This window comes from Bos taurus, chromosome 7 (assembly GCF_002263795.3).
Source record: "Bos taurus isolate L1 Dominette 01449 registration number 42190680 breed Hereford chromosome 7, ARS-UCD2.0, whole genome shotgun sequence".
NCBI classification, from domain to species: Eukaryota; Metazoa; Chordata; class Mammalia; order Artiodactyla; family Bovidae; genus Bos; species Bos taurus.
Genome location: NC_037334.1, coordinates 58,307,843 through 58,330,596, shown reverse-complemented (window position 1 = coordinate 58,330,596; position 22,754 = coordinate 58,307,843).

Sequence of the window (22,754 nt, the reverse complement as noted above, 5' to 3'; positions counted from 1 at the left end):
AGGTCTTTGACCTCTTTGGCTGACCCCATCACACAGATGAGAAAATCTTAGACTATGCGCTTTCCAAATTTGCTTTGACTTCTGTTCTAGAAGAGCAGAAAATCTGAAGTGCAATTGGCATGACCTTGAGTTGTACATTATGTCCCCCTGAACTCAGGCAGGATCACATCCAGGAAAGAAAGGGCAGAGTGGGCTCCCTCCTCTCCCACCCAGACAGCTGTCTGTTTCCACTGTCGAGGTCTGATGGACGTATGTGGCCTCCCCAGCTACCTACACATCCTGTTGGGCAGGAATGGAACTAGATTCTTACTGTATTTTGTGTAATGGGTCCCGAACACCATCTGACAGTCTCTTGTATGTAGCTGTATTTAAAGATATAGAGGTATACTTCTCAGTGAGCACAAATGTGCACCAGAGATTTTGAAATTAAAGAAATCTGTGGATTGAGCCAGAAAAATAAAAGCTCAAAACCCACAGAACGAGAGGCCCTGAGCTGCCATCATCTGGAGTTTGGGCTTTTCCATCTTTAGCTTTTATAACCAGAAACAGGTCGATTTGTTAATAATTCATTAATAACAGTCATTTATTATATACCTTTATGATAACATAATAAATCATAATTTATTGAGAACTGAACTGATATATATATATATATGCATATATATATTCTTTTTTAGATTCTTTTATAAGTCATTACGCAATATTGAGTATAGTTCCTTTTGCTAGGTAGTAGGTCCTTGTTGTTTATTTTATATATCAGATCAGATCAGATCAGTCGCTCAGTCGTGTCTGACTCTTTGCGACCCCATGAATCACAGCACACCAGGCCTCCCTGTCCATCACCAACTCCCGGAGTTCACTCAGACTCACATCCATCGAGTCAGTGATGCCATCTAGCCATCTCATCCTCTGTCATCCCCTTCTCCTCCTGCCCCCAATCCCTCCCAGCATCAGAGTCTTTTCCAATGAGTCAACTCTTCGCATGAGGTGGCCAAAGTACTGGAGTTTCAGCTTTAGCATCATTCCTTCCAAAGAAATCCCAGGGCTGATCTCCTTTAGAATGGACTGGTTGGATCTCCTTGCAGTCCAAGGGACTCTCAAGAGTCTTCTCCAACACCACAGTTCAAAAGCATCAATTCTTTGGCGCTCAGCCTTCTTCACAGTCCAACTCTCACATCCATACATGACCACAGGAAAAACTATAGCCTTGACTAGACAAACCTTTGTTGGCAAAGTAATGTCTCTGCTTTTGAAAATGCTATCTAGGTTGGTCATAGCTTTCCATCCAAGGAGTAAGCGTCTTTTAATTTCATGGCTGCAGTCACCATCTGTAGTGATTTTGGAGCCCAGAAAAATAAAGTCTGACACAGTTTCTACTGTTTCCCCATCTATTTCCCATGAAGTGGTGGGACCGGATGCCATGATCTTCATTTTCTGAATGTGAGGGTGGATACATTGGGAATTGGGGATATCCCCAATTCCCAATGTATCCACCCTCACCCCTACCCTTTTCCTTTTGGTAACCATAAATTTTTTTTCTATGCCTTTGAGTCTATTTCTGTTTGTGTATAAATTCATTTGTATCATTTTTTCAGACTCCATGTATAAGTGATCACATATCATATTTGTTTTTCTCTGTCTGACTTACTTCCCTTAGTATGATGATCTCTTTGTACATGACTCTTTGATCCTCATCACTCTATGAGTGAGCTGTCATTTTCAGCAGGGAGACCAGGAAACTGAGACTCAGAGACAAAGTAATTTATACTAAGTCACACATGCATGGCAGAGCCTGGAATTCAACACAGGTAGTTTGGCTCAATATCTGTAAAACATGAATTAGTGTTTTTTCAGAAATTTTTCAAATACGTGATTTTAAAAGTATGCTTCATTTTGAAGTGTTATTTCTTATCACATCCAGAGACCCTTTCCCCCCCACTCCTGCAACACCTCTTGGTTATCATGGAAACCAATGAACTGATTGGAGTCAGCTAACTAAAATTTGCTGTATAGAAGCTCTTTGCCTGAACACATCTCTTCCTGCTGAGGAAGGCTACCTGTAGTGCCAGTATCTAAGAAGGTATCATTTCTCTGCATGGGAAAACTAATGGGAGCACTGAGCAATTATCTGGAAAATGCAATCGCTGCCAGCAGGCAATAAGAATAATTTAAACCAATAAACTCTTTTCCCTCAACCGCAAGGCTCAGTGTAGGGTTTTCTTCGCTTGTCTTTTTGTTTTGTTTTCCATTGGCTGAGCTTTCCAAATAATTGTTCCATCTGTCCACTTCACTTTGTCTGAGTAGTCGCAGCCCGAGGGGAGTTAGAAGTCAAACATCAGACATGCAGGGAAAGCTAATGCGTGGGAGGCTGTGGGAAGAGAAATCATTGTCTGTTCTCCTTCCCTGCAGCTGGGCCAGGGATCTGGAAGTAAATTATAAGCACCAGTTGCCCCAGGGAGGAAGCTAGATTTTGGGAAGGGGGGTGGGGGTACTATTTGGAAGACCCCATTGTCAGGAGTGTCAACTACCAGGAAGGAGAGCTCTTAGCAGTGGGGTTAAGGAGAGAGATCATAGCTAAGCCAGAGATGAAAAGTTCAGAGACAGGAAATAACAACCAGAACCCTTGTAACAGCTATTTACTGTACCCTTTACTCTGAGCTGGGCCCTTGGCTGGACACTCTATGTAGAGTATAAACTAAACTGTATTATTTTGATCCTTCCAACAGCTCTGTTTCACAAATAAGCTGAGGCCCAGAGAGGTCAAGTAACTTGCACAAGAACACACAGCTAGTCAATAGCAGAGTCGGGATCTGAACTGAGTTTTAATCGAGAACCCTTGCTCTTACCCACTGCTCCTGGCTGCTGTAACCCAGAGGTGCTAACCAGAGATGGAAGTAGAGTTCTGTAGAGGACAAAATAAGATTATAAAAGCCTGCTGCTGCTGCTGCTAAGTCGCTTCAGTGGTGTCCGACTCTGCGACCCCATAGACGGCAGCCCACCAGGCTCTACCGTCCCTGGGATTCTCCAGGCAAGAACACTGGAATGGGTTGCCATTTCCTTCTCCAATACAGGAAAGTGAAAAGTGAAAGGGAAGTCGCTCAGTCATGTCCGACTCTTCGCGACCCCATGGACTGCAGCCTACCAGGCTCCTCCGTCCATGGGATTTTCCAGGCAAGAGTGCTGGAGTGGGGTGCCATTGCCTTCTCCATTATAAAAGCCTAGGTATTCTTTATTTTGCATCAAGATATTTTACATGCATTAGAAATAAAATGCCTAGATATTCTGTAATAACCAATATAGGAAAGGAATCCTGAAAAAAAATGAATATATGTACATGTACAACTGCATCACTATGTCATACACCTGAAACTAACATGGTAAATCAACTAGTCTCTAACAAAAAATTTTAAGATAAATTAAAAAAAAAGAAAGAAAATGCTTAGAAGTAAAAACAGATTAGATTTTCAATTTACAAAGGCACAGAGAGGTTAAGTAACTCAACTGAGGGCACGAAGTCAATAAATAGGTTAGTGGAGGATTTAAATCAGAGTCTCTGAACCCAGTAAAAGACTGTACTTTTCAGTATATTAGACAGCCTCCCTTCTTTCTTACAATCAACTTCCAGGTAAAGCAAATGAGCTCTTTGTCTTATAAACAGAATATGCTATTTCTCAAGACATTGAACAACAAATTAACGTATGTTTGCAAAAATGCTATGTTAAAGAAGGTTAAAAAGATTTATAAAATTTAACACTTCTCCCAACATCTGACTTGCTAATGTCCACTGTAAATATCCAAGACTGGGAAGTGATAAGCAGAATATCTCTAATCTGTTTGACTGAGGAACCATTTTTTTCATTGTTCAAGATAAAGCTTGGACAATGGTTGACCAATGTATCCACCACAGGTATGGCTTTGCTCCTGTGCTTTTGCCTCTGTCTAGCAGAATGGAGGCCTTTTAAAACACCAGCACTCACACTCTTTGGTGCCTAATACCATTGGCTGAGCTGCCAATTGCAAATATGGTAAGGGCTCTCCAAATTTCTATCTTAAATGCTCTTATGTGACCCATCCCCTGTGGGGTGCAGTGAATCACAAAGAGATCATTCTACACTGATAAAATATGAATAAAAAATAATGACTTCATTTCTTGATGTACCTTATTGAAGATCCCTGAAAGGAAATGTCAGTGCAAAGAAATGCCTCTTAGTAGTGGAATTTTAAGCACAAAGATCTGCTTATGCCTTGAGGAGTGGATTGTAGGATCTTTCTGATACTAAAGTGTAGGCTATGGCATTCTCTCTGAAGATAAAGGTAATATGAGGATAAGAGTTTCAGAGTGATGTTGGAGGTACAGATTGTATGAGTAGGATGTTCTGGTGGGTTGAGTAAGACCATAGAGGAATCCTAGAATAAAATTTCCAATTACCATGGATGGAAAACTTAAAATTAGGCAGCCATATTGCCATTTATAATCAAGAAAATAGATCGACAATATTTATTTTGTGAATACATATATATCTATTATATCTTTTTAAGCAATTTTTATTCTTGGAGGATAATTGTTTTACAATGTTGTGGTGGTCTCTGCCATACATCAACGCAAGTAATAATTATATATATATATATATTATATATATAATATATATATATCCGTTCCTTCTTGAGCCTCCCATTCCCACCCCATTCTACCCATTGAGGTTGCCACACAGCACCAGGCTGGGCCCCCTGTGTTATATATCAGCTTCCCACTGGTTATCTATCTTACACAAGATAGTGTGTATACGTCAGTGCTACTTTCTCAATTTGTCCTACCCTTCCTTCCCCTACTGTGATGACCAGTCTGTTCTCTATATCTGCATCTCCATTTCTTTTCTATAAATAGGTTCATCAGTACTATTTTTCTAGATTCCATATATATGCATTAATACACAGCGTTTGTTTTTCTCTTTCTGACCTATTTCACTTTGTATAACAGGCTCTAGGTTCATCCATTTCACTACAACTGTTTCAAATTTGTTCCTTTTTATGGCTAAGGGATATTCTATTGTGGGCTTCCCTGTTGACTCAGTGGTAAAGAATCTGCCTTCCAATGCAGGAGATGTGGGTTCAATCCCTGGCTCAGGAAGATTGTCTGAAGGAGGAAATGACAACCCACTCTAGTATTCTTGCCTGGGAAATCCCATGGACAGAGGAGCCTGATGGGCTACAGTCCATGGGGTTGCAAAGAGTCACATACAATTTAGCAACTAAACAACAAAAACAACAACATTCCATTGTATATATGTACCAGAACTTCTTTATCTGTTCTTCTGCTGATGGACATCTAGGCTGCTTCCATGTCCTGGCTAATGTAAACAGTGCTGCAGTGAACACTGGGGTACATGTGTCTTTTTGAATTGTGGTTTTCTCAGGGTATATGCCCAGTGGTGGGATTGCTGGTGATGGCGGTGTTGTTCAGTTGCTAAATCATGTCCTACTCTTTGCTAGGTCATATGGTAGTTTTATTTCTAGTTTGTTAAGGAATCTTCATACTGTTCTCTATAGCGGCTAAAACAAATTACATTCCTACCAGCAGTGCAGTAGGGTTCCCTTTTCTCCACATCCCCTCAAGCATTTATTCTTTGTAGTTTTTTTCATGATAGCCATTTTTTATTGAAAGATAGCTGTTTTAGGCATATAGCAATGTGATTCAGTTATATGTATGTATATGTGGTGGTGGTGGTTTAGTCACTAAGTCATGTCCAACTCTTGTGACTCCATGGACTGTAACCTGCCAGGCTCCTCTATCCATGGGATTCTCCAATCAAGAATACTGGAGTGGGTTGCCATTTCCTTCTCCAGGGGATCTTTCCAACCCAGGGATCAAACACAGGTCTCCTGCATTGCAGGCAGATTCTTTACTGACTGAGCTACAAGGGAAGCCCCGTATATGTATATGTATGTGTGTGTATAAATATATGGGCTTCCCTGGTGGCTCAATGGTAAAGCATCCCCCTGCCAATACAGGAGAAAGTGAAAGTGAAAGTGAAGTCACTCAGTCGTGTCCGACTCTTTGCAACCTCATAGACTGTAGCCTACCAGGCTCCTCTGTCCATGGGATTTTCCAGGCAATAGTACTGGAGTGGGTTGCCATTTCCTTCTCCAGGGGATCTTCCCGACCCAGGGCTTGAACCCAGGTCTCCCACATTGTAGACAGACACTTTACCGTCTGAGCCACCAGGGAAGTCCAATACAGGAGAGGCAGGTTCAATCCCTGGGTTGGGGAGATACTCTGGAGAAAGAAATGGCAACCCACTCTAGCATTCTTGCCTGGAGAATTCTTGCATGGAAATTCCATGGACAGAGGAGCCTGGTGGGCTATATACACTCCATGGGGGTTGCAAAGAGGCTGACATGACTTAGCAACTGAATAGTCTCCTGTGCTATACAGTAGGACCTTGTTCTTTATCTGTTTCATATATACTAGTTGGTGTCTGTTAATCCTTAACTCATAATTTATCTCTTGCCCCTCTTTTCTCTTTGGTCACTGTATGTTTGCTTTTGTATGTCTATGAATCTATTTCTGTTTTATAAATGTTCATTTGTATTCTTAGATTCCACATATAAGCAGTAAATACATTTTCGTTGTCAGTTCAGTCTCTCAGACATGTCTGACTCTTGGCGACCCCATGGACTGCAGCACGCCAGGCTTCCCCGTGCATCACCAACTCCTGAAGCTTGCTCAAACTCATGTCCATAGAGTCGGGGATGCAATCCAACCATCTTATCCTCTGTTGTCCCCTTCTTCTCCCACCTTCAATCTTTCCCAGCATCAGGGTCTTTTCAAATGAGTCAGTTCTTCATATCAGATGGACAAAGTATTGGAGTTTCAGCTTCAGCATCAGTCCTTCCAATGAATATTCAGGGCTGATTTCTTTTAGGATTGACTGGTTGGATCTCCTTGCAGTCCAAGGGTCTCTCAAGAGTCTTCTCTTACATCACAGTTCAAAAGCATCAATTCTTTGGAGCTCAGCTTTTTTTATAGTCCGACTCTTACATCCATACTTGACTACTGGAAAAACCAAACTTTGACTAGACAGACCTTTTTTGGCAAGGTAATGTCTCTTCTTTTTAATATGCTGTCTGGGTTGGTCATGGCTTTTCTTCCAAGGAGCAAGCGTCTTTTAATTTCATGGCTGCAGTCACCATCTACAGTGATTTCGAAGCCCCAAAATATAAAGTCTCTCACTGTTTCCCCGTCTATTTGCCATGAAGTAATGGGACCAGATGCCATGATCTTAGTTTTCTGAATGTTGAGTTTTAAGCCAACTTTTTCACTCTCCTCTTTCACTTTCATCAAGAGGCTTTTTAGTTCCTCTTCTCTTTCTGCCATAAGTGTGGTATCATCTGCATATCTGAGGTTATTGATATTTCTCCCAGCAATCTTGATTCCAGCTTATGTTTCATCCAGCCTGGCATTTCGCATGATGTACTCTGCATATAAGTCAAATAAGCAGGGTGATAGTATACAGCCTTGATGTACTCCTTTCCCAATTTGAAACCAGTCCATTTTTCCATGTCAGGTTCTAACTGTTGCTTCTTGACCTGCATATAGATTTCTCAGGAGGCAGGCAAATTTTGTAATTCTAAAATAACATCAGCATTTAATACCCTTGAATTAAATTGGAGGTATGACCTGAATTAAAGGGAAAGAGAAGATGTCAACTCCAGTGGCCTCTGTGTGGGTCATTCCACTGATGTGGCTCTGCTCTCTGACCTGGTCCAGGCAGGCTATGGAAGCAGATTTCAGTTGGCCCAGTTCCTTCCATAGGAGTCATTAGGAATAATCACTCCTTTGCATTTTTTTCATTCACTCATTCACTAGTAACTGAGTGCCGACTACAAGCCAGGAACTGTGCTAGGTGTACAGTGGAGAGAGTTAGACCTGGTCACTGCTTTCAGGGGACTGCACTCCACGGAAGATGATGGATGTCAGTCCACTTCATGTGTGTGTGCGTGTTAAGTTGCTTCAGTTGTATCTGACTCTTTGTGACCCCATGGACTGTACGCCATTAGGCTCCTCTTTCCATGGGATTCTCCAGGCAAGAATACTGGAGTGGGTTGCCATTCCCTTCTCCAGGGAATCTTTCCTACCCAGCAACTGAACCTAGGTCTCCTGCATTGTCGGCAGATTCTTTACTGCCTGAGCTACCAGGGAAGCCTGGAGTGGGTAGCCATTCCCTTCTCCAGGGGATCTTCCCGACCCAGGGATCGAACCTACTTCACTTATGTCTCCTATATTGGCAGGCGGGTTGTTTACCACTAGCATCACCTAGGAAGTCCAGTCCAGTTCCCACATCATATTAAATAAGGTAGCTTTGGCACAGAGTAAGGAGACATAGTGAAGGAAGGTGATGGTATGTAATGCCTACTTAATATGTAATGGGCATCTGAGGATAACATAGACACAGCACCTCCTAGCCTGCTCCCCCCGTCTCCGCTCACGATGACTCCATTTTCCCAGTCATTTGGGCCAAGTTCATCCTGGCATCACCCTTCACATCTGTCTTTCTTGCATATCCAACATTTGACACTGCTCAATACCTCCACTGCTACCATTCTAGTCTATTTCTTGCTTGGTTATTCCATTAGCCTCCTAACAGAATTCTTCTTTTTTTTAATTTGTTTTTACTCTTGTTTCTTTCTGTACCACAGCCAGGTGCTCCCGTAACTTTTTTTGTTTAGGGTCCGAGGTAAAGTCCTAAGTGTTCAGCCCTAATGGTCTGCCTGCTGCCACACCCTCTTTGTCCCTGTTACCTTCTGCTCCCCTCCTTCTCCTTCAGCAGCCACACTAGTTTCCATAGTGTTCCCAGAAGACAAAGCACTTACTAACCCTAGGGATTTTACAAAGGTTGTTCTCTCTCCCTGGAATGACTTCTCCTTGCTATCTGGTTCACTTACTCATTTTGGTCTGTTCAAATGTCACTTTGTTCAAGGGACTTATCTGACCTTCTTATGTAAACTAATGCCCCGTGTAGATTTGTATGCCCTTTAACCAGCTTCTTTGTGCTTCATAGAACTTGTTATTGTTGTTCAGTTGCTAAGTCACATTTGACTCTCTGTGACCCCATGGACTGCAGCATGCCAGGCCTCCCTGTCCTTCACTATCTCCTGGAGCTTGCCCAAATTCTTGTCCATTGAATTGGTGGTACCATCCACCCATCTCATCCTCTGCTGCCCTCTTCTCCTTTTGCCTTCAATCTTTCTCAGCATCAAGGTCTTTTCCAATGAGTTGGCTATTCGCATCAGGTGGCCAAAATACTGAAGCTTCAGCTTCAGCATCAGTCCTTCCAATGAGTATTCAGGGTTGAGTCCCTTTAGGATTGACTGCTTTTTCTTTTTTTTTTTTATTGTCTGTCTTCCCATCTCTCCCATTCGGAGAAGGCAATGGCACCCCACTCCAGTACTCTTGCCTGGAAAATCCCATGGATGGAGGAGCCTGGTGGGCTGCAGTCCATGGGGTTGCTAAGAGTCAGACACGACTGAGCGATTTCACTTCACTTCACTTTCCCATCTCTTAAGTTTTATTGTCTGTCTTCCCATCTCTTTCCATCTCTATAAGTTTCATGAGAACAGCAGCCTTATTTTCCATATCCCCAGAACCCTGGACATAGATGACCTTCAATAAATATTTGTTGAACAGTTTATTAGATGAATAAATGATGTAATGAGAAACTAACCCCCTAGCCATAAGCTTGGGAAAGTGGCCCAATTCCAGTAACATTCAGCTCACTTAGTCTCTCCTGCCATTCTGTGTCCTTCCTACTGTTTATTAATCAGACATCATTTTTTTGCACACAACTGCAAGAGGTTGACTAGCTCATGCCCCTCAGAGCTTCATTTCCCTCAATAGTTCCTCTCCCTAATGATGATAGTCCTGAGTATAGTCCAGTGGGGTTAGTTCAGCAGGTGAGCCACGTGTGTCTAGTCATCTGGGGACTCTAAGCACCTGACTATTTCAGGAGACCTTCTGTCTCATCCTGGGCTCCAGCCAATGAGTTCTTCCCATGTGAGAGAACTGTGTGACCTAAAAGAAGCATGAGAGGGAGAAAATTTAGATCATCCAAAAGCAAACCACAGCATTTCCTCTTTTATGCCCTTCTTGACTATCACCTTTTGTACTTAGCATGCATGTAGAGTTTTAAGAAAAGTCTGAATTTACTAATTGACCATTACTAATGGATGCTCCATTTACCAAAAGTACCTTGAGGTTCCTCTTTGAGGTTCCTTTTAACCAGCAAGCTTCCCTCATACCTGTAGGCAAGAATTTAGGTCACAGAAATTCCATCTGCCTTTTACAACAGAGACACCTGATGGAGGTGTGATAAGCAGGGAGGCCTGACTTCTGAATCCAGGTTTGTCTTTCTTAGCCACATGTTCTTGGCAAACCTTCACCTCTCTGTGTCTTCGTGTCTTTGCTTGTAATCATTTAATTTATGGGGCTGTTGTGAGGACCCTTTGAGTCCTGGTTCTCTTGGTACCCAGCATAGAACAAAACCTCAACATATAATAGAGAGAGCATCTAATTTGTAAGAGGTTTTCAGTATCTTACTCATGTATTTCCGCATGCATGTTCTATTATGCTAGGTTTACGGCTGTTACAAACATCAGTGACGGTTTGTAGCTTCATTTGCAAGGAGCCCATGTTGACGTGATTACCTACTATCAGTGGCTGTCAGGGGCTCCTCCGTGATCCTGGAACACATTTTATTATATTTTTTAAAATATTTCATGGTGGTGGTGGTGGTTTAGTCACTAAGTTGTGTCTGGCTCTTGTGACCCCATGGACTGCAGCCTGTTCAGGCTCCTCTGTCCATGGGATTCTCCAGGCAAGAATACTGGAGTGGGTTGCCATTTCCTTCTTCAGGGGATCTTCCTGACTCAGGAATTGAACCTGGGTCTCCTGCATTGCAGGCAGATTCTTTACTGACTGAGCTATGAGTCTTAGAATAAGAGAATTCAGAATTTGAGTCCTGTGGAAACTCAGAAAATTAAACATTTAGATATTTTTTTTATATGATAGAAAGTTAAAACCTCGTGGAGGAGGCGTTAATGAACTTGACTTAGGGCAGTGTTCTCAGTCACGCCTCTCCAAATGGCCTGAAACACATTTTGAATGACCATCCCTTGCAGTATTTTTCATGCCTGCACATTCTGAGATTTGCTTTCTGTTTCTGTTTGCTGTCAGTGAATTATTTTAGCTTCTAACTTTGCAGATCCTAATTGCTTATACTTTTTTTTTTTTCCCAAGCAAAAAAAGCCTGTGGATAAAGGGAGTGAAGGACAAGGGTACCAAATCCGGCTGTACCTGCTTAGCTGGCTGGATTTCCTTCCTTCCTATTTTGATGCGGCATTGTTTGATTTCCCTGTTTGCAAATGTGCTCATTGCTTCCCATCTTTCCAACCTCTTGATCATTTTCTTCCTTCAGGAGAAAAAAAAAACAGCTACCACCAAAACTTCATTTGCCATACAGTTTAATTGAATTTATGGCAGCTGTCACAAAATAAAACAAAAACCTCACAAATACGAATAGGGCAACTACTAGGATTAGGTAACCTCTGAAGTTTTAAAAGAATTCTTCAAGGCATTTATTTGCAAATTGGACTACATTTGCATATTTCATAAGCACAATGCAAATGTATTATTTATCAGGTGGTCTAGGCATGCCTGTTCAAATGAATGGTTGCAAATTCAACCTTCATTTAAAAAATCCTTGTTATAAATTTATTCCCCCAACTTGCAGGACAAATGGGCTTTTCAACCCTGCCTTTCCTATTTTTTTTTCAAAATACTCCAGACTCCACACTAAGAATGACCTTTCTCGGGATTATAGGCCTGTGGATTTGAAAGAATGGCCTCCAGTATATAAAATTACAAGGTAATTTACAATGTCAAAATTGCCCATTCCCACTGAGTTCTATCTATCACAACAATACCCATTCCAAAAATGACCTTTCAAGGCTTTAGGCAGAAGTACAACCTCCTCACACTTAGGCAACTTCGGTTGTGAATGACTCAGGAGTTGGGTGTTTCATGCATTAATAACTTATCTAACCTTCATGGGCAGGCCTGAGAAGAAACTGATTTTGAGCTGGTGCTGGTTCCTGTTGGTCTCAGACCCCATGGGTCAGAGAAAACCACATTTCTCAGTTCCAGGCAAACTAATGCGTGAGTAATCTGCACAGGAGAAAATAAGATTCAATAAAGCAGGTTGTTGTTTGGCTTTTTGCCACTTGTGCTTTATAAAGTCACCATCCATTTTAAGTGAAGCAACTAGGAGAGCTATTTTTTTTTTTTAATATGATTGCTGTCTTTGGTGAAAAGTAATTACAGGCAGAAAATGCTGAACATAGAGGAGTATTTGCTAAAGCATCTATCAGGGCTTCATTTTTTGCACGTTTCCCCTCCAAGCACCCCCACCGCCCCTGGATGCTGAAGGCATTTTCATCCTTGTAGAGATGCACAGTGTTCTCTGTATGAAAAGACTGAGACACTGGTTTAGTGACAGAGAGCTGGCCCTATATCCTGACTCCTTTCTGCTTGCCTGTCTTATCATGTATCTGAGCACTGATTTTTATCCTGTGGCAACAGCTTCCACCCTAGGTTTAAAGAGCTTATTCTCCTGCTAGTCTAAATAAATTAAACACTTATTTCCTGACCTTTTAATAAGTGCCAAGAGATGTTTTAGGTTCTAAAGGTGAAAGGATAAATAAGACATAGGTCCTGCCCTTAAATAATTTAGAGTCTATAAACAGATGTAAATAAAGAATTATAATGTAATACTATCTGTACTTTGATACTTGACATTTTGGCTAAAGGTTGAATGCAGTGAGCCAGAAGATGGGTAAAATGTATTGTTCTGAAATGATGTGCCTCTTAAAATCTAAAAATGGCTGGTTTTTCTTGTGGAAGAATTAAAAATGATTGTATAATTATGCAAAGATAACATCCTCTTTCTCCATTTGTGTACTGGGGACTGGATTCAGCTGTAACTGAATAAAGAGTGGCTTCAACATATTAAGTTGGACATTTTTTCTGCCCTGAAAAGCCAGAGGTAGGCCATTGCTGTGTTGGTTCAGTGGCTTAAATATATCAGGGTCAAGGTCTCTGTGGTTCTTTTTCTTTGGAATACCAGGAGACTGTGATAGCTCCTGTCACCACATATTATTTCAGAAAGCACAAAGGGGAACAGTGGGATATGGAGAAAAAGTGGCATCTGTATCACAAGACAAAAGATGCTTCCAGATACTCCTAGGAGGAGCAGATGTGAGTCACATGACCATTCCTAGCTGCAAAAGAGTCTATGATTCCAAGCATTTTTATTTGTTTAAACAAGACAGTGGATAGTAATGAACAAAATCAAGAATCTGTTAGTAAGATATAAAGAAAGGATGGATAATGCATTAGGCAGCCAGGAGTTTCTGACACATCATTTGCCCAAAAGTACAAAGTGAAGGGACAATATGGAAGACAGAATAACCATCTGAGGACATAGAGTCTGCTGCAGGAGCTTGATATGGAAACAGTAACCTTATTAGAAGCCAGAACTATATCATAAAATTGTTTTGATTATGTATAAAATTTCAAAGTTAATTTCACATGAGCAAAGATTCTGATCATCTATGTGATATGACAAAAAAAATATTCATTGTGTCTAGAAATGGTCTTCTATGGTGACTTATATTTCTACTCTCAGGAATCTTGTAAGAACTTTTCAAAGAATCTCTTATAGTGCTATTAGTTACAGATGATAAGATAGTAACTCAAGGCTTAGAATAATTGGTTTCTCTGGTTAACACTACCTTTTGCAGGGAACATGGTCTGAGGGAGTGGTATGGATAAATGCACTTGAGGCCACAGGGATGATGGGATACCATGGTGGGAAGCTAGGAACTTCTTAAGGCAAATGAATGTTTTCACTGGATGGAAACATAAACAGGCAAAAAATTCTGAAGATACTCGAGGGCAAAGAGTTATGGAACATAAACATAGCTTAATAGATTTCTACCTTCCTTTCTTCCAGGCCAGATGATCTAGCTGGTGAATGTTGCTGCTGCTGCTGCTGCTGCTGCTGCTAAGTTGCTTCAGTCGTGTCCAACTCTGTGCTACCCCATAGATGGCAGCCCACCAGGCTCCTCCACACATTTAAGGAAGAAATAGTACCAATTACACACAAACTCTTCCAGAAAATTGAAGAGGGGTAATTCCCAACTTATTCTGTGAGGTTAGCAGTCTTTGATACCAATTTCTCTCATGTGTATAATTGCAAAAACTATAAACAAAATTTTAGTGATTAAAATCTAACAATATACAGAGATATAGTGCACCATGACCAAATGCAAGCTTACTTTAACATTAAAAATCTGTGTAATTCACCACATAATAAAACATTAAAAGGAAAAAAATATCACCACAATAGATGAAGAAAAAATATTTCACAAAATCTAATATCCCTGATAAAAACTCTCAGCAAACCTGGTAAACAGGTAAATCAATTTGTGAAAAATCTACAATTAATATTATAGTTAATGGTGAAAAACTTAAAGGCTTCCCCTTTCAGTTTAGAAATAAGACAAGCATACCTAATTTCACTGCTTCTGTTAAAATTTTTATAGGAGGTTTTAGCCAATTGAGCAAGGCAAGAAAAATAAGACATATACATAGCAAATAAGCACCAAAAAAGATACTTATTTAGGAAAGTGAACATTTAATACACAATAAGCTACTAGATTTCCAGTAGAATGGCTAAAATATCTGTCTATACAGTGGGCTGGTATGGATGTGGGTTAACTGAAATTCTCAGATCTGTTGGTGATAACAATCACTTCAGAAAAAAAAATCAATTTAGATTGGCACTTCTTCTTATTAAAAACAGTTACACATACCCATAATACTCAACTATTCCATTCCTAGCTATTTACCCAAGAGAAATAAAAGCATATGCAAATACCTATACATGAATGTTTCTAACAGCTTTACTTGTAATAACAAAAAATTGGAAACAGCTCAAATTCAGGTAATGGGTCAGCAAACTGTTCTCTATCCATATTATGCAATGCTAGTCAGCAATACAAAGGTATGAACTCTTAACACAAAGATGTGGATTAATCTTAATTTCCTGAATGAAGGAAATCAAAAGAAGAAAAGTACATATAATAGACTTTCATTTATATAAAATTACAGAGGATACACATGAATGAATAGTAACAGTGAACTGATCAGAGGTGCCTGAGATGGGAGGTTGAGGAAGGTGGTGGGTGGTGAGCAAGAGCTGGAAAGAATGATTATAAAGGAGCAGGAGAAATATTCTGAGGGTGTTGGCTGTATATATTATATTGATTTGAGTGATGTTTGAAAGTGGTTCAGTTCAGTTCAGTTGCTCAGTCACGTCCAACTCTTTGCGACTACATGAATATCAGCACGCCATGCCTCCCTGTCCATCACCAACTCCCAGAGGTCACTCAAACTCATGTTCATCAAGTTAGTGATGCCATCCAGCCATCTCATCCTCAGTCTTCCCCTTCTCCTCCTGCCCCCAATCCCTCCCAGCATCAGGGTCTTTTCCAGTGAGTCAACTCTTCGCATGAGGTGGCCAAAGTATTGGAGTTTCAGCTTCAGCATCAGTCCTTCCAATGAACACCCAGGACTGATCTCCTTTAGGATGGACTGGTTGGAATTCCTTGCAGTCCAAGGGACTCTCAAGAGTCTTTTCCAACACCACAGTTCAAAAGCATCAATTCTTCCATGCTCAGCTTTCTTTATAGTCCAACTCTCACATCCATACATGACCACTGGAAAAACCACAGCTTTGACTAGACAGACCTTTGTTGGCAAAGTAATGTCTCTGCTTTTTAATATGCTATCTAGGTTGAAAATGATAGTATATTTCAAAACATGTCAAAACCTATCAAATTGTATATTCTACATATGTCCAGTTGAATAAATGTCAAGTTTACCTCCAAAAGCTTTTTTAAAGAATATAAAGGACTACAATAACCATCTATTAAGGTCTTATGATAAATAATAGAAAATCATTACAAAATAATTATTGTGTGTAGGGAAAACTTTGAGAAAAATAATGCTTTGATATATGGTACTTTTTAATCCTATTCCCAAATGACATGCTAGGGTGCGTTGGGGAAAGAATAGCTGTCTTATCATTTTCTCAATATCTAACACACAAAAATTTACATTCATCTTTTTAAAGTTCTTAGGCACCTCCATTTCCTTTGATTAGTAAACTGGAGTGAGATTTCCAGTCAGGCACATTGCTGTGTTATTGCTTCTTTGAGAGTATAAAATTTTTTTCTTTTGTTCAGCAAATAAATTCTTAGGATGTAGAATCAAAAGAAAAATAAAAATGAGCAGCTGCACTGTCTCACCCACAGCCCCAGATTTTGTCCCCGCATCCCTTCCTCACTCATACATCCAGTCATCTTGAGTTCCTCTGGATTCTTCTTTCTTAATGGTCAATATAGCCACTATCTCTCATCCTCTTGTTCTTCTTCCCATCAGATGGTTTGAAAGTCAGTTTAGCCAATTAACAATTTGCTTGTTGATTAAACTCCTGCAGTGAATAGTTGATGTTCAGTCTCTCAGTCATGTCCAACTCCCTGAGACCCCATGGACTGCAGCAAACCAGACTTCCCTGTCTTCACCATCTCCCAGAGCTTGTTCAAACTATTGTCCATTGAGTCGGTGACGCTATCCAACCATCTTGTTCTTGGCTTTCCCCTTCTCCTCCTGCCTTCATCTTTCCCAGCATCAGGGTCTTTTCCAATGAGTCAGCTCTTTGTATCAGGTGGCCAAAGTATTGGAGCCTCAGCCTCAGCATCAGTCCCACCAATGAATATTCAGGATTGATTTCCTTTAGGATTGACTGGTTTGATCTCCTTGAAGTCCAAGGGACTCTCAAGAGTCTTTTCTAACACCACAGTTCAAAAGCATCAATTCTGTGGCACTCAGCTTTCTTTATGGTCCAACTCTCACATCCATACATGACAACTTGAAAAACTATAGCTTTGACTATACATACCTTTATCAGCAAAGTAATATATCTGCTTTAAAATATGCTGTCTAGGTTTGTCATAGGTTTTCTTACCAAGGAGCAAGCATCTTTTAACTTCATGGCTGCAGTCACCATCCAGAGTGATTTTGGAGCCCAAGAAAATAAAGTCTCTCACTGCTTCCATTGTTTCCCCACCTGTTTGCCATGATTTGATGGGACCAGATGCCATGATCTTCATTTTCTGAATGTAAAGTTTTAAGCCAGCTTTATCACTCTTGTCTTCCACCTTCATCAAGAGGCTCTTTAGTTTCTTCTTTGTTTTCTGCCATAGGGTGGTGTCACCTGCATATCTGAGGTTATTGATTTTTTCTGGCAATCTTGATTCCATCTTGTGCTTCATCCAGCCTGGTACTTCACATGATGTATTCTGCATAAAAGTTAAATAAACAGGGTAACAATATACAGCCTTGGTGTACTCCTTTCCCAGTTTAGAACCAGTTCATTGTTCCATGTCTTGTTCTAACTATTGCTTCTTGACCTGCATACAGGTTTCTCAGGAGGCAGGTAAGATGGTTTGGTATTTCCATCTCTTTAAGAATTTTCCACATTTTGTTGTGATCCACATCAGTTCAGTTCAGTCACTCAGTCGTTTCTTGCTCTGTGTGACCCCATGGGCTGCAGCACGCCAGGCTTCCCTGTCCATCACCAACTCTCAGAGCTTGCTCAAACTCATGTCCATCAAGTTTGTGATGCCATTCAATAATCTCATCCTCTGTCATCCCTTTCTCTTCCTGCCTTCAATCTTTCCCAGCATCAGGGTCTTTTCTATGGAGTCAGTTCTTCGCATGAGTCCATTGCATTCTTCTGTGTATTCTTGCCACCTCTTCTTAACCTCTTCTGCTTCTGTTAGGTCTATACTGTTTCTGTCCTTTATTGTGCCCATCTTTGGATGAAATGCTCCCTTGGTATCTCTAATTTTCTTGAAGAGATCTCTAGTCTTTCCCAATCTATATTCTTCCTATATTTCTCTGCACTGTTTACTTAGGAAGGCTTTCTCATCTCTCCTTGCTATTCTTTGGTACTCTGCATTCAGATGGGTATATCTTTCTTTTTCTCTCTTGCTTTTACTTCTCTTCTTTTCTCAGCTATTTGTAAGGCCTCCTCAGACAACCATTTTGCATTTTTGAATTTCTTTTTCTTTGGGATGATTTTGATCACTGCTTTCTGTACAGTATTACAAACCTCCATCCATAATTCTTCAGGCACTGTGTCAGATCTAATCCCCAGAATCTATTTGTCACTTCCACTGTATAGTCATAAGGCCTCAATGGCCTTACCTCAATGGCCTAGTGATTTTCCCTATTTTCTTCAATTTAAGTCTGAATTTGGGATACGGTGTTCATGATCTGAGCCACAGTCAGCTCCCAGTCTTGTTTTTGCTGACTGTATAGAGCTTCTCCATCTTCAGCTTCAGAGAATGTAATCAATCTGACTTCAGTATTGGCCATCTGGTGGTGTCCATGTGTAGAGTCTTCTCTTGTGTTGTTGGAAGAGGGTGTTTGCTATGACCAGTGCGTTCTCTTGGCAAAACTCTATTAGACTTTGCCCTGCTTCATTCTGTACTTCAAGGTCAAATTTTCCTGTTACTCCAGCTATCTCTTGACTTCCTTCTTTTGCATTCCAGTCCCCTATGATAAAAAGGACATCTGCTTTTGGTGTTAGTTCTAGAAGGTCTTGTAAGTCTTCATAGAACTGTTCAACTTCAGCTTCTTTGGCATTAGTGATTGGGGCATAGACTTGGGTCACTGTGATATTGAATGGTTTGCCTTGGAAACAAGCAGAGATCATTCTGTCATTTTGAGATTGCACCCAAGTACTGTATTTCAGACTCTTGTTGACTATGAGGGTTACTCCATTTCTTCTAATAGATTCTTGCCCATGACAGTAGATATAAAGCTTATTTGAATTAAATTCACCATTGGTGATGTTGTGGGTCAGATGGTAAAGTGTCTGTCGACAATGCGGGAGACCCGGGTTCGAGCCCTGGGTTGGGAAGATCCCCTGGAGAAGGAAATGGCAATCCACTCCAGTACTATTGACTGGAAAATCCCATGGACAGAGGAGCCTGGTAGGCTACAGTCTATGGGGTCACAAAGAGTCGGACACGACTGAGCGACTTCACTTTCACTTTCACCCATTCTGGTCCATTTTAGTTCATTGATTTCTAAAATGTTGATGTTCACTCTTGCCATCTCCTGTTTGACCACTTCCAATTTACCTTGATTCACAGATCTAACATTTCAGGTTCCTATGTGATATTGTTCTTTGCAGCATCGGACTTTACTTTCACCACCAGACACATTCACAACTGGGTGTTTCCACTTTGGCTCAGCCTCTTCATTCCTTCTGGAGCTATTTCTCTGCTCTTCTCCAGTAGCATATTGGGCACCTACTGACCTGGGGAGTTCATCTTTCAGTGCCATATCTTTTTGCCTTTGCAGTGAATTAAACCCAACAAAATCAATCCAATAATGATTTCAGTGTGATATCACCAATGGTTGCTTCAATTCAATGCAAAGGAAAAGTTTGACTTAAAAAATCTAACATATTGAGACTTCCCTGGTGGTCCTGTGGCTAAGACTCTGCACTCCCAATGCAGGGGGCCTTGTTTGATCCCTGTTCTTGGAATTAAGGGCTTCCCAGGTGGTGTAGTGGTAAAGAATCCTCCTGCTAATGCAGGAGACTTGGATTTGATCCCTGAGTCAGGAAGATCCCCTGCAGGAGGAAACGACAATCCATTCCAGTATTCTTACCTGAAAAAATCCTATAGACGGAGGAGCCTGGAGGGCTACAGTCCATGGGGTTGCAAAGAGTAAGACATGACTGAGCTTGCACACATGCATGCAGGGAATTAGATCCCACATGCTGCAATTAGGACTCAGTACAGCCAAATAAATATAAATAAGTAAAAAATTTTAAATTAAAAAATAAAAATATGATAATATTTGTTAATACCTTCACTGTTCTTGTTCATATATTCCTGTTCTTCATGAGCTCGCTGGCGAGTTGGGTATGTAGAAATGACCTATTTTTACTAAACATGGTGCAATTGCTAAAATGGACCAATATGTAAGATGTTAAGGTAGCAAGTTTTAAATAAAAATAAAAGCCTGTCTTCTATTAGTCTAAGCCTAGGGTCTTCTTTTTAAAATTATGGTATAAATATAATAGTATAGTATAAATATAAAATTATAGTATAATATACTTTTTAAAATTTAAAATATAGATGATTTACAATGTTATGTTAATTTCTGCTGTATAGCAAATGACTCAGTAATACACAAATATACATTCTTTTTTATTTTTAACTCTCTCTGATGTGGCAGTCTCTCCTCTTGGAGATCCAGCATCCTAGATAGAAAAGTTTTTATGCTAAGTTATGGCTGTTGTGTTAGCAAGACATACATTCACACTGAGAGCCTTTTTTAAGTCATCATGGTATCCTCATGACAACACACTCAGAATCACACAATTGTAGGCTCTTTCTATGTCATTGAATATACATCTACAGCTGTCTCATAGCCAACTGCAAAATAGATGCTTCTCAAAGAAAATTTTTCTGGGCAAGAATCAAGTCCTTCTCTTGTCTCTGTCTCTTTCTACAGAAAGAAGCATGCTGCTGATGCCAAGCCCCTGAAAATAACTCTTTACAGCAGTCTCCCAATCAACAAGGAGCTTTATTGGCTGCATGTCACACCCTCTGTTCATTGTATTCCTGCAGCCAAGTTGGCACAGAAGAGGCAGCACAAAGACTGACCCCCAACTCCGAAAGGGCCCCGCTGGGGCAGTGCAAGAAGAGAGCCAGTGCCGGGCAGAGGAGCACTGGCTTCTAGCTCCAACTCTGCTGTGAACTCACTGTGTGTCCCCTCTGGGCCCCAGGATCTTCTGATTTTAATGAGGCAATTGGACCACATGCTCTCCAAGGGCTGACCAAATTCAGAAATCAGCTCTTACATGAACCTAGAAAGAAGACAGGAGCATACCATCTGTGGGCTCTCCTCCTGGTCTTCCAGTAAGTGATACTCAGAACTTCCTGAGCCATAGTTGTGAGAAGAGAGGAATAAGCATCTTCTGGGATGTGTAGTTATGTGATCTGGTAGAGAATGGCTTATTGACAACATTACCATAGCAACTGGAGTGCCATTTGGTACCAAGGTTCAGGGAAAGGCTCAAGGTGGATAGTTTAAGAGAAACACATTTTCCTTTCTCACCTATGTCAACTTCTTTCTCCCAGCCCATGCACTTTAGAAATTAATATACTTCCCTAAGAACATTCACTAAACCAGACGGGTATCTTACTAAATCATCACCATGAGAGGGAGCCTGGTGGTAAAAGAAAAATCTGGTGTCAGAAATAAAACTGTTGTCTTAGAGTACTAGGTCTGCAACAGTACCTTTACTGTATTGTGAGTCCTCTCCCCTCTTGGGGTCTTGCTTCCTAATCTGTCAAATGGAAAGAATCGGACTAGGTACTATCAAAGGTGTCATTCGGTTCAGATATTCTAGCCCGAGGTTTGCAAATTGGTGACATAGAGATCATACTCAATGCACAGATGTGATGTGTTTGCCCTGTGTTAGGTCAGACACACAGTGTTCAAATTTGAATTGATTGACTACATTTAAAAATTTTGAGTTTATGCATAATAATCCAGATTTCCTGCTTCTTCTGAAAATTAAAATCCAGGCAGTCCAGTAACACTGGACTGAAATCCTCCATGGCAGCGATTAGCTGGTACTGAGTAGCTGCTGCCCACTTTGTACAGGTCCCACCATCCCTGCCATTTCTGAGGTGATCACTGACTCAGGTCATGTATCAACTCTGCTGAGCATCTGACAGCTAGCCAGCCTTTCCCATCCGAATTGATCAAGGCATTTGTGTTTTTAGCTGCTGTCTAGCTCTTTTAGGATAGAGAGGGCATGATCCAAACTCTCTTTACATCACTAATGCCGTCACTGGGCAATGATCTTAGTGGAAGACAGAAACTGGGTCTGAAGACTTCCTTGGATGAGAAAACTGGCAGTAACGTTGGCTGCTTTGATCTCTCATGCTAATCAACAGAGCTCATGGGCCTGGGCAACCATATTTGTGGGTGATGGTTGGAAATGTCACTGACATTGGTCACATGATCTCTTGCTCTGTAAGTCTCAGCAAATTAGGAATTCTCTATGACTTGGTCTTTTCACGTGTGAATTAAGTTGATTGACAATAAAGCAAGCTTCTATCTAAAGCTAAAATTTCATGAAGGAAAATGAATACTCATACAAAGGCCCATATTTTTTTTTAATTGTTGAAGTATAGATTTATAATATGTTGATTTCTGCTGTATAGCAAAGTGATTCAGTTACATATATACGTATATATATATGTACATTCTTTTTCTTATTTTTTCCATTATGGTTTAACAGATTATTAAATACAGTTCTCAGTGCTACACAGTAGAAGCTTGTTGTTTATCCATCCTATATATAGTGGTCTGTTTCTGTTATTCCCAAGCTCCCTATCCATCCCTCCCCCTACCGCCGCCCCCTTGGCAACTACCAATCTGTTCTCTGAATAGATAGTTTCATTTGTATCATATTTTAGATTATACATATAAGTGATATCATTTAATAATCTTTCTCATCTGACTTACTTCACTTAGG